This window comes from Eleginops maclovinus, chromosome 5, assembly GCF_036324505.1.
Source record: "Eleginops maclovinus isolate JMC-PN-2008 ecotype Puerto Natales chromosome 5, JC_Emac_rtc_rv5, whole genome shotgun sequence".
NCBI classification, from domain to species: Eukaryota; Metazoa; Chordata; class Actinopteri; order Perciformes; family Eleginopidae; genus Eleginops; species Eleginops maclovinus.
This window is the reverse complement of record NC_086353.1, coordinates 366,301-379,345: the sequence shown is the minus strand read 5'-3', so window position 1 is coordinate 379,345 and position 13,045 is coordinate 366,301.

Here is a 13,045-nt window from a genome sequence, read left to right as displayed (position 1 = left end):
GTTCACAATGTTTAAAGTGAACGCTAACTCAAAATGATAAGGGTCTAGAGTGAAGTCAAGTAGGTGATGCAGTGTGAGACCAGAAAATCATCTCTAGCATCCAACAGCTCGTAATCACAGCCAACACCTGCATCGCTGATTTTCACACATCGCTGACTTGTGTCTCCGTCTGAACCGTGAGCCAGTTTATGACAAGGTTCAAATATGAAAGCATGTCCAGGATATACAGCTCACGTGCACATGTGCGTAAGTGCAGCCATGCCACGGTGCAGCCATGCCACGGTGCAGCCATGCCACGGTGCAGCCATGCGAGGGTGCACCACAGCATTGACTTTGAGCCTTTGAAGGAATGCAGCAGAGGCACCAGACTCTCACACATTAGTTGGCTCGTGACACCGCGCCATCTGTGCCCATTAGAAGCTGCGACACTCCTCTCCTCCTTAGCGCCTCGCAGGAGTAGTGGATGGAGGAGAAGGGGGGGGGGGGGGGGGGGCGACCCAGCCAAGTTCTCTGCCTGAGCGAGAGGGCTTCCCCTGGGCTTCGGTCCGACAGACAGTCCCATGTCTGGCTCCTGGTCTCAGAGGCCTCTGGGGGGGAGAAAGACGACAGATTTTTGGGGACTGTAATCTGTTTTCTGCACTCCATGAGCAGAGCACTGGAAGAGAGGACACTTCAGAACGATGTGATGTCTGACAAGGTCTATTGAAAGCCTTGGCTAACACACTTAAATGCATTTCCCAGCTCTAGAAACACATGTCTTTTGAGCAGCGTTTGCATACGTCCCTTCTCTTATCTTTTTGAACTGACCACCTAAGGCCTACTTAAAGGACTCCTAACATCCAAAAGGACATTTTAACATCAGAATATGCATTAAAATGGGTCAGTTTGGATGTCCCCATTGCTATGCTGGTAAATTGTTATCCTGGGGGTACTTGCAGTAAACTGTAATTACATACATGGTCTCCCTTTTTGCTCAAAATTCAGATATGCTTTATAAAGGAAACTTTGTAAGCCTTACTTGAAAAAGGTCCATTTGTTATTGATCCTATTTATTGATTTTGAGTTCCTTTGTTTTACTGAGAGGGAGCAGCTTTTCATTGTGTTTTATTTCTCATTATCATACCTTTCACTGACCTGTCTCTTAAAGTGTCAACATGTCACATACAGTTTTTTAAACCGTGATGTTGTTAAAGCACTTTGAGGCATGAAAAGTGTTATTCAGATAAAGCTTATCATTATTATTATTACTCCAAACACCGGATAACACAAATCCAAACTTCTCCATCTGCACGTCCAACACGGCGCTTTTTAACAACTATACTGTAAGTACAAATATAGATATTCACAAAACACAAAAGAAAAGTACATTTTTCAACATAAGAAGCAACAAAACAACATATTTGTATTTTTGTTTTGCTCTTATTGCCAAATCTCGTTTGTTTTCTAACTAACTTATCTCTTTAATCAATGGTCTTGTTTGCCTTTTGATTTGTTTTGTGTGTGGATGCTTGTGTAACGCACTTTGAATTGGCTTTGTGTCTGAATGATGTGCTTTATAAACTAACCCTAACCCTTTGAGTGCAATGCAAAACAACACCACAAATAACCACTTCAACAATGTGTTAGAGACGTGAGTGAAAAGTTCCCTGAGGCCAGTCGTCTTTGCAGAAGTACAGTACTACATTAAATCAAATGTAATTATGCAGGTATTCATGAGGTCTCCGCCCCTGTGTGTGTGTGTGTGTGAGTGTGTGTGTGCTGGTGATTGTTTTCATACACAGAGCAGCATGTGGTGACATTTTAAACAGCAAACAAACACGATCCGCTTGGTTGATTTCTGTCCTTGGCGGAGCTGCAGAGAGAATAGGACTTCAGGCATTTTGTTATTCCCACCATGGAAAATTCAGTGTTGCAGAGGCCTTAACACACACACACACACACACACACACACACACACACACAAACACACACACACACAAACACACACACACACAAACACACACACACACACACACACACACACACAGGTTTTCCGTGGACTACATTTTCAAACAGGTTGCTTGGAGCTACGCTGGGAATGTGCAGAGGCCATTAAACAGCATGCAGCAATAAGAGTAATAAAGGTGTACCTTGATATTACAGTTGTGATAGAATGAAGTGGAAGGCCAGCGCCACAGAGAAGCCTGCAAACACAGCTCTGTGAGTTTACACTGAATATAAGTGGAGGATCAAGCATGACTTAATTAAACGGGTTGCACCAATTGGCTCGCTGCTCCCTCACTGCGAGCTGGACCCTCAACAAAACCCTCATGTTTGCGATCCTGGCTCCAGAATGATGTAACAAGCTCCCCTTAGATATCAGGACAGCAGTAAGTCTACACATCATCTGCAGTAACCTTTATCTAACCTTAAATACACAAGTAACTAATTCATTTAATCCCTTTAGTTGCTAGGCAGATATGATTAATGAAGGTAAATATAATCAGCCCTTAAATCAGAGCTGTAGTTCACCTGCAGTAAATCCAGCAGCTACCCTGCAGTATACAAAGCCATTCAAACTAGCTGCACCTTTACCAGCTCTGAGAACACTTTAATGATCAATCATTATAAAACATATCAGAGATATTATTCTGAAATGGACCAATCAGACAATGACTACTTTTACTGTCGCTACTTTAAGTACATTTAGAGGAGAGTACTTTCTACTTTCACTGGAGGAACATTTAGAATACTTTTACTGTGACAGAGTATTCCTACACTCTGGTACTTCTACTTTACTCAAGTACAAGACCTGAGTACTTCTACTTTACTCAAGTACAAGATCTGAGTACTTCTACTTTACTCAAGTACAAGACCTGAGTACTTCTGCTTTACTCAAGAACAAGACCTGAGTACTTCTACTTCACTCAAGTACAAGATCTGTGTACATCTACTTTACTCAAGAACAAGATCTGAGTACTTCTACTTTACTCAAGTACAAGATCTGAGTACTTCTACTTTACTCAAGTACCAGATCTGAGTACTTCTACTTTACTCAAGTACAAGATCTGAGTACTTCTACTTTTACTCAAGTACAACACCTGAGTACTTCTACTTTTACTCAAGTACAAGATCTGAGTACTTCTACTTTACTCAAGTACAAGATCTGAGTACTTCTACTTTACTCAAGTACAAGATCTGAGTACTTCTATTTTACTCAAGTACAAGATCTGAGTACTTCTACTTTACTCAAGTACAAGATCTGAGTACTTCTACTTTACTCAAGTACAAGATCTGAGTACTTCTACTTTACTCAAGTACAAGATCTGAGTACTTCTACTTTACTCAAGTACAAGACCTGAGTACTTCTACTTTCACTGGAGGAACATTTAGATGACACACTTCTCAAAAAAAGACAAGATATACAAAGTATTAGCAACTGTCTGTGGATTCAATCTGTTCAAATCCTGTAGATTATCTTTCAAGTGTTTTGATGCATGTTTGCACCTTTGGGAGTACATCTCAAAGGCTTCAGTTATCTCGGGCTACAAGTGGGGGCTTCTGGAGGAGTTCAGGGATAAATGCTGGAGGTCTGCCATGTGAGTCCTTATAGATAATTAAAAAAAAAGCAATCTTCAAAATCAATTCTTGCATGAACTTACAGCGGGTATTACAAGGTCAAAGCAGGAGAATGACAAGCCCCCTGCTGGGTGTTAAAAGGCTTGACTCAGATCTTGAACAAGGTTCATAGAAAACCGGACCAGAACAGGAAGACATCACAAACGATGAGATGGAAGATCTTCATTCTTTTACTACTTCACTGTGCTTTGTTCACTCTCTTCTGTTGCTGAGCATTTGAGACCATGTGTGGAGGATAAGTGTCTGTACATTGGGTCTTTTTTTAATCTTTCCTAGATCAGGATACCAACACCCCCTGGTCTAACAGCTGAGTCACTGTTATCAATCGAAGGCAAGCTAATAGACTATAGTCATTTGGTGCAATGGGCCAACAAAGACATTGTACTTGCAGTGTGATATTCAGAATGTCACACACATTCACTTGGCTCTACAAACAGACATATATTCTGTCATCATCAGCATGCATACGCTCACATCTTTGTACTGTAGATCTGTTGGTCTGCAAAATTGATTGAGAATTGAAGCCCTCGGACGAACGCGTCAGTAATTTGCATTTATAGCATGCCGCTCTCTCTTCAACACACACTCCATGCTTCTTTTTGCTCCGCAGCGGTAAACTGTTTACCCTTCTACCGAAGGAGATGATGATTAATGTTTGATTCCATGGATGTGAGTAGCAGCTCTGAGCATTTATCCTTTGGAGGACATTGTGTAATCGAGAAAAAGCCGTGTGCAAAATAACAGGATGTGACACCTCCTAATCTCTGACTCCATTTCAATCCGGTTCACACTGACATGCTTTATTGGCATGGAAGTAAAAGAATAACGCTGTGCAACGCTGTGTGAGGGTAGCAGATGTGCACGTCACGTCTTCTTTGCCCTTTTGGCTTTTTAGTGTATTTGTATGCAGAAAAAAGACGTCTGTGTTTATCTGCGATTGGAATTCAGAAATGGAGTTCACTGCAGAGAGACAGAGGGGGAGAATTGGTATGTACAGTATGTGCAATTCAATTTTTGTTTGTCATTATTTATCTGTGTGTGTGTGTGTGTGTGTGTGTGTGTGTGTGTGTGTGTGTGTGTGTGTGTGTGTGTGTGTGTGTGTGTGTGTCAGCAGGGGCAGAGAGCAGAAATCCCATTAACAGTATGAGTTTGTTGAGTGAAAATGAAATAGTTTTTTAAAGGCCTCGTTATCAAGTCGAGCCGGACAATTACCATCGTCTTCCCGAAATTGCATCCCAGCATTCTTCCACCCTGCTGCCCCCTCTCTCTCTCTCTCTCTCTCTCTCTCTCTCTCTCTCCCTCACTCTCTCTCTCCCCTCCTCATCCCCACTTTAACTTCCTCTTCATTCTTTCACAATTTAACAATGACCGTCCATCGCCTACCTCATCGTCTCATAACTCCATCTCTTCCTCGCATCTCTCTGCTACACCTCCTCTCCTTTTGAGCCATACCTCTCCCTCCCTTCCTCTCACTCTCTCTCCTCGATGTGGCCTTAATTTAATTTTCTGCACCATTAATACTGAGCTTAGACCTTATCGGCCTGATTTGCGGTCCACTCTTGAGAGGGAAAGGCAAGTCATATTTTCGGGGGCACTTCGCCTTAAATCAAAAATGGTGGCCCAGCCTGGTGATGGGAGGGGAAGCTGATGGATGGTGGTGGAGACAGAAGAGAAATTGGCAAATATAAACTTGGCCTGAAGGGAAATACACACTTATTCACATGCACATCCCCACCATACACACACACACTGATACTGCCAAGCCAGGTTCTTGCTGAAGAGAGCGCTGGTAATTGACAGTGCAGGGTGCAGCATCTATCCTTCCATGAACTCATCACTACTGTCTCAGTTTTCATGCCAAATCCAGAATAAATGATGGAGCCTCACATTAGATATCATATGATTTTGAGCAGTCCAATCGAATCCGAAGTCCAATTTGGACAACCTCATTATCTGTTGTATAGTCCTAAGTGAAAAGTTGAAGTGCCTACTTTGGGGTTGGATTTGATAGGATTCATTTCACAAGGTTGGAGTACATCTATTGATGCAATGCAATACTGATATAATGCATGTGAAAACCACAAAGAAATGAAGGGAGGAGAGTAAAGAAGACAGCGTTGAGTTTCCTACGTTTTAACCACTCATAGAAAAGATTTATGGCAAGTTAAGTCGATCGAAGAGCTTTACTTTCAGGACAAAAAAAGGAATTTGTAAATCCGGATGCAAGGGTCAGGGTAAGGGTTAGGGGTTTTAGGCAGATGTCCAAGAATATAGGGTTTTTAAGGGGAATTATTAGTGGAAAGTCCGGCACTAGGGTTAGCATGTAATGCACAATTTGGCCACCAAAGGGAGTAAGGAGCCATCAGCGATAAATGTAAGATCATAATCTCTGTTCCCTTTATAGATTTGGCTTAACTCTAAGAAATCCAACTTTTGCAGGACAGTAAAATCTGTCTGACCTTTCAGATCTGGATCCTGGAATTAGGGTTTTTCTATCCAACCAGTTAGGGTTAGGGGTTAGGGATGCCGGTTGCAAATTTTAACTTCCAGCGTTGGTCAACTCATCTCTATACTGGAGTAAATAGCATAGGCTTTTCTCCAAAATGGCTCATACATTTTTTTGTTGCACCTCTTCAATCAGACAACAGCTTTAAGGAAGGCCGTATTTTGACCCAGTATGTTGGCTCACATTAAGTCTACCACAGTGATGGACCGTGGAGGGATCTGCTGTCTGGACCGATGCTCGGCGGCTCTTTGATGCTGCATTGTTGATGTTTCTGGCCCACACTGGCAGACTTTTTCTCCGTAACATCTTGTGTTTAGCCTCAGAGTTTCTGACAGAGAGGCTGGAATTGAATTTAATCAGCAATAAATCATGAGTTGACAAAATTACACACGACTGAACGGCGTAGGTTGAATAATGAACGAGCTCTCTGGGTTTGAATTAGCACGTTTAGGGGCTTTTCAAATGGCATTGTGGTCGACACCCACTGGGATTCTTTCATCATGGAAAGTGTGGGATGGCTTGCAGCACGGGGTTTAGGAGAAGACGCTGGTGATGAGGTACTGCAGGGATTTGATCTCAGGCCAGCAGGCTCCATGTGGCTCCAGAGATAGCAGTCTAAACCTTCTGTTGTCTCCTTCCAGTGCCGAGCGAATGCTAACACACCACATACCACGATACAAGTTAAATACTGAACGAGCTGAAAAAAAAAGAATATGATTTCTTCAGTTGTGTAATAGGATCGAGGGATAGAGCGCAAACCTGCCGGCGTGTTCTCGATGTTGTGTAATTTCTTACTGTTTGATTTCCCTTGTGTTTGTTACAGCTCCCCTCCTGGAATCCATTACAGGCCTCTGCAATCACCAGTCGCGTAGAAACACACAAACTGACACACACACCCACCGTTGCCTCTGCAAATTGCTCCTTTCTCCCTTCATCTTCCATTTACCGCAAGTCCCCCACCCCCCTTCTTCCCATGCCTCCCAGTGCCCAGAAATAATTGACATGCTCCAACCAGACCTGCTTATTAAATAAACAACACATCGCTCAAAAAGTGGCTTCCTCCGCCGCCACTCGCGCTGGGTTTGGACACATGTGTTCTGACACCTTCAAGGTCCTATTAATCATTCAGATGCAATTTGTTCAGAGGGTCTAAGTGGATGATGTTTCAGCGTGAGACGCCTCGATGTGCTGTCCCCGCTGAACAACTTTCATTTATAGTGTTGACTGAAGTTTGATTACACAAGCAGCTTAGTTGTGTAATATTCTTGCTTTTTCTCCTGATGGAACTGTTTTGGAGGAGAATTAGACACGCTTTGAGTCTTTGGCGTTGTCAACTGGATGACTCAGAAGACATGTAGTCCGCTGCACCTGTCCCTTCACTTAAATCCAGTGCAGTCTGGACACAGAACAGATCCACAACCAGCTGGGTTTGACAGCACAACAGAGAGACAGGTGTTGCTTTTCATCCTGTTCTTTTCCAGGAATTGATTGGTGAGCTTTCTCAGAACATTGCACTGTACATACAAAGCAAGAAACCTTCCTCATTTAAAGCTGTTCTCCCTGATTCAAGTGGACAGGGCTCGGTCAAAATAAGGTCTCGCCCAGTGAGCAACCTCCAGGTGGAAAAGTGGATTGAAGTGCCCTAAACCTGCACTCTCTTTAACATCCAGCCAGGGGAAACTCCTTCACTGTTGGCAGGCTGATTGTTCTTGACAAGTAAATGTGCCCCATTGACAGGTTTAGGTCTATAACACCGTAACCCTAACATTGCATTATATTCAAAGAGTAAATGATGGTACTGCTCCGAGTAAACCAATGATTGCAGGAACTTTCTAACACATCAGTCTTGCAGGTGATGCTCTACCTTTGCCTTGTCATTTTTCAAGTCTTGTCCAGGTCAAGGTAATAGCGTCAAGAAAAAGTGAGCAGCTGGGAGTTGTAGTTCCTCCAGCGTGTGCTCGCTCTGACCCGAGGCTCCTTCCCAAAGGATCACACCTCCAAAGGGAGGCGTTCTCACTTACTGGTCCTATCGACATGAAGGCGCTGCAGTGCAATACAGGACTTGTTTCCATTCATGAATCGCTTTTCTACCAACATTAAAACCAGGCGTCTTGCAGAGCTGCTAACAGGATGTTATGGATGAGTTTAGAAAGGAACATTTGGCTTGTAGTTCACAAATGGATTCCGACGCTTTGATTCAAGACCTTACTTATACGTCCTTGTAAGATTCTTCAAGACTAGAAACTTGAATCAGGTAGAGCTTAGGTATTTGACTAAGGCAAGAACATGTCAGGTGCTTCAGTAAAGCCGCTCAGTGGCAGCGGATCAAAGCTGTGTGTGTGTCTCTGAGGCAGGCACAGGAATCTGCAGACCATAACTCTATCCAGTAAATAAACATTTTGCTGCTACACGCAGATTCTGGAAATGAAATCCACTAAATAATACCTGAGAGGAAATTTGCCAGCAGTAAGAGTACAAACCCGTAATATACACAAAGGTGCTCTGCAGTGAAAATGAGTTCCCTCAGCTGGCAGCACTGAGTTATTGTTTTAAGCAGTGGTTCTCAAACAGTGGGGGATGTCCTCTATTAAGACAGGAGGGTGAGTAAATCAAAGAGGACACATACTCTTACGTTCTTCTTTTTGCAGAAATGACTAAACTACAAGCAACCAAAGCGGGAACAAAAGTAGATTCATGCAAGTCACTGTATAGTAGCACAAGATTCAGGGACTTCTAAGAAGAAGCTGCTACTTCCCCTTTAATTATTTCCATTTCAAACATGTCTCAGATAAAACTTTATTAATCATACATGCATTTCACAACCCATCAGTGTATTTAATAACTCAAACAAACTCCTCTTTTACCAGCTGCAATGAAAACCATAATGCCTGACTACTTGTTATCCAATATTGTTATGAAATGGTCAATAGTTCAGGATAAGTACCAGGGTTTTGTCTTTGGTCTGCTCCCTCTCTCTGGGGGCGTGCGCCCTCAAACCACAATGCAGATTCTCCCCTAAAATTTTAAAGTGCTGCCAGGAAACAATCTCTCTGTCGGTCAGAAAGGGTTTAATGAGTCCAGAGATATGAGATGGTGTCAGATGTCTGGTGGGTCTGCCGAGGGGACGAGTGGCAGGCAGCAGGCTGACACTGAGATTTCTGATCCTTTCTTTTACTCTCCTTTTTTCTGGAGAGGAAGTAAAGAAACTCTGGATCTATTTGTTGTTTGAGGTGCAATATATGACTCAGCAGCTTCAAGACATGAAGACACTATTATTTTCTTCGCTCTGATGCAGGATTTTCACCTGAAAGTGGGCGGGGCTTAATTGAAGTGACGAGTAGTTTAAGGCCTTGTATTTTAATTACATTTTAATGCTGATACTTTTGCTTAAAACTAAATTAAAAAGCAGGAATTTGACTTGTAACAGTGTGTTTTTACACGGTACTATAATTACTACTTCTCTATATTTGGGAGTACTGTACTTCCACCTATGGAATTAATAGAAAGTTATTCTAATTGGGGCTCAATTGTTCAAGACATAGAACTGCTTTCAATCCAGCCTTCAGTGCTTTAAACTACCAGCAAGTTAATGTGTGTTTTAAAATCCGTGTCAGGCTCTCCATTCTGATTTTCAAACAGACCGCGTTTCCCAGACTCAGGTAGTCTGTAACGAAAGGTCACAAAGTGCCGGTGCTGCCATTTCAGCTAATTAGCGCTAGCGTAATTGTGCGGGGTGAGTGTGTAAAATTCATATCGCTGTCAGACCACTGATGGAGCAGATGGAAGCACAGACAGCATGATGGAGCGGGGGAGCGGGGTCGATAATAAAGGGGGAGACGAGACAGACAATGTGAAGGGGAGACGAATAGGGGGAAGGGGGGTGAGGACTGAGACTGATAAGAGGACGGAGATAGGTGGAGGGAGAGAAAGGTGTCGGTGGACGATGATGATTAGGGTTACTTTCGGAATGTATTCTTAGTTACCTGTAAAAAGAAAATGTAATCTGTAACCTAATCTGAGTATCACAATTTAAAAGTAATGTAACCTGATTACTTTCTGGACCTTTGGATTGCTTCGATAGATCAAATGTAATGCCAATAGATGCAAGGGAATACCGATATCTTTTCTCTGTATCCTGATTACCTAATCCTGTTACCAGTAATCTGTTAACTGCCCAAGTCTGGAAGTGAAGAAGTGTTAGAGGGAAAGACACCGATATAATTGGTCCCCTAGAAATGGTTGTTGGAGACATTACTGACACCATTGAAACATTCATAATATTTATGCCGGCTGCATGTTCTACTGTATGCACTCATAAACCCCCCCCCCCCATAATGCCTGTAATTTCTCATACTGCTGTACAAATGTGATGTGCATTATTTAGAAACACCATCTGGACTCAGCGTGTTTGTTGTGGGGACATTTCATCTTTTTATATGAGCTATACATGTGGTGTTTGTTGTGCTGGTTCAGAGAATTATTTACAACTAAGAAAGACCTTACATTTCAAACACTCGCGCTCCTATTGGCTACCGCTCCAACACACTGTACGTGATAGGCAAAGGGGGCGGGACATCTAGAAGCAGTGGACCAATCACAACAGAGCTGGCCAGCTAACCAGAGCAGACTGGGCTCTGGTTTAAGACAGAGGGTGAAAAGAGGTGTTTGACATTATACAACTAACATCATTTATCAGATAAAAAATACTAAGATATTTCCCGCCAGTACGAGAATACCTGTTCTGTTTTGGGTCTTTTTCTCTGGTTTTATTTATATATATCTTTCTACAATTACTTATCCAAGCCTCAAGTGGGCAGCCATGATGGCGCCAGCTGTGGTTACCAGCACACATTTTCCCCCAAACCACTTAGCAAACGTCATTTCTGGTAAAGAGTCCACGCCAGTTATGTAATTAAACTGAAATATTAGTGTGATTAAATTAAATTAAAGGAAGCGGAGAGAGCTGATTGGCCGAGAAGAGACGAGGGACAGATCAAACCGAATGGAGGAGGGGAACCAAACGGAGAGATAAATCCTGTTAAGGTGGTATTAATGTCCTTAAGCATACTCAACTGGTGTGTGTGTGTATGTGTGTGTGTGTGTGTGTGTGTGTGTGTGTGTGTGTGTGTGTGTGTGTGTGTGTGTGTGTGTGTGTGAGGCAGTGCTTCAGTGCTATAGGCTCATTAGGCTACAGGGGAGAATGGCTAAAAGGATTAGACCGACATGGATTATTCACGCATGAAATACTGGAACCAAAGAGGTGGAGAGAGAGGAATGGATAAGGGCTGAATATGTAAGAGAAGTTGAGAGTATAAATATTTATGTCTAGGAATGAAATGAAGGGATGAAAAGAGGGGAAATGGAGGGAAGACAGCTGGGGAAGAAGAGGAGGAGGAGGAAGAGAGAAGATGAGATTTGAGATTTAAGATGGAGCGGGAGATTGGGAAAATCTGCCGAGTGTAACGAAATGAGTAAGTGGAGATGGAGAGAGATGGAAAGGGAGAGGAGCGGTTGACAGATTGGGATATAAACACCCGAGAGAGAGGAGGTGAGGGTGGAGATGAAGGCAGAGCAGTGTTGGTAAAAACAAATAAATGAAACCAAAAACAACATGTTCTCTGAGAAGTAAACTAGGAACGTTTAGGTGTTTGCCATTTCGGTTTTTTTTTGCAACTAACTGAGCTAATTACAACCAAACGCTGATCCAGACATTTTTGGGCCGAACAATGCAATAAGCTTTCATGAACTAAAACAACAAGCTTTCAAAAGCTCTAAAAGACAAAGAACAACCAGCCCAGACATCGAATTGGAAGCAATCTGTCAATCAGCAGGAAGCCCCGCCCCCTCAAGATATGCTGATTATCGTCTATTTTACTTTTAATAGGACCAGGTTTACAAAATAAACATCATGTTGTACTGACAATGACTTACATTTAGACATTCAGACTAAATCAGGAACATGTTAACTGAAGTAATAAATACAGTGAGAAGTAGGGTCTTTTTCTCAGACACTTCCATTCCTTCTTAGATAGAATCGGAGGATGAAACCCTCTTTATTGTCACATACATGCACACAGCAGAGCACACACAGTGAAATTGGTCCTCTGCATTTAACCCATCCTAGTACTAGGGCAGTGGGCAGCTATCGTGCAGCGCCCGGGGAGCAATGGGGAGGGGGGATTGGAGGTGTCCGGTGCCTTGCTCAAGGGCACCACAGCAGGGCCTAGGAGGCGAACTGGGACCTCTCCAAGTAGCAGTCCACTTTCCATATTTCAAGTCTGTTCGGGGACTTGAACCAGCAACCCTACGATTCCCAGTCCAAGCCCCTACTTACTGAGCCACTGCTGGACAATAACCCATCCTAGTGTTAGGAGCAGTGGGCTGCCATGTGTATGGCGCCAGATAATGTAATGCATCTGTAATTAGACCTCCCACGTCTTATTAAGGCCCACTTTATTTGGCTTTTGGACCAGACCAGAACCATTTACTGTATGTAATGCATACGCTGCAGAGTCACATGACAAGTAGACATTCCAAAGTTTTCCCCACCACCTCTACCTGTTCCTCTTCTCAATACAGGGAACCCATATGTCCTATGTGGCGTAATATTGCACTACATGCTGAACTGGCTGACTTTTTTAGAATTAAATCCATGTTGTGCATGACTTCAATACTCAAATATGTCAGAGTCTTTCCATATTTCAAGTCTGTTGAACCGGCGACCCTACGATTCCCAGTCCAAGCCCCTACTTACTGAGCCACTGCTGAGCTTATGTTACTTTATGGTTCATTTTAAATAGGACTATAATTGAGAACAAAAACATCATGTTGTACTGAAAAAGATCTGACAGTAGACATTAAGACCATAAACTCATCAGGGAAATGTCATCCTGTAAGATTAGGGTCATTGTTCTCATATCC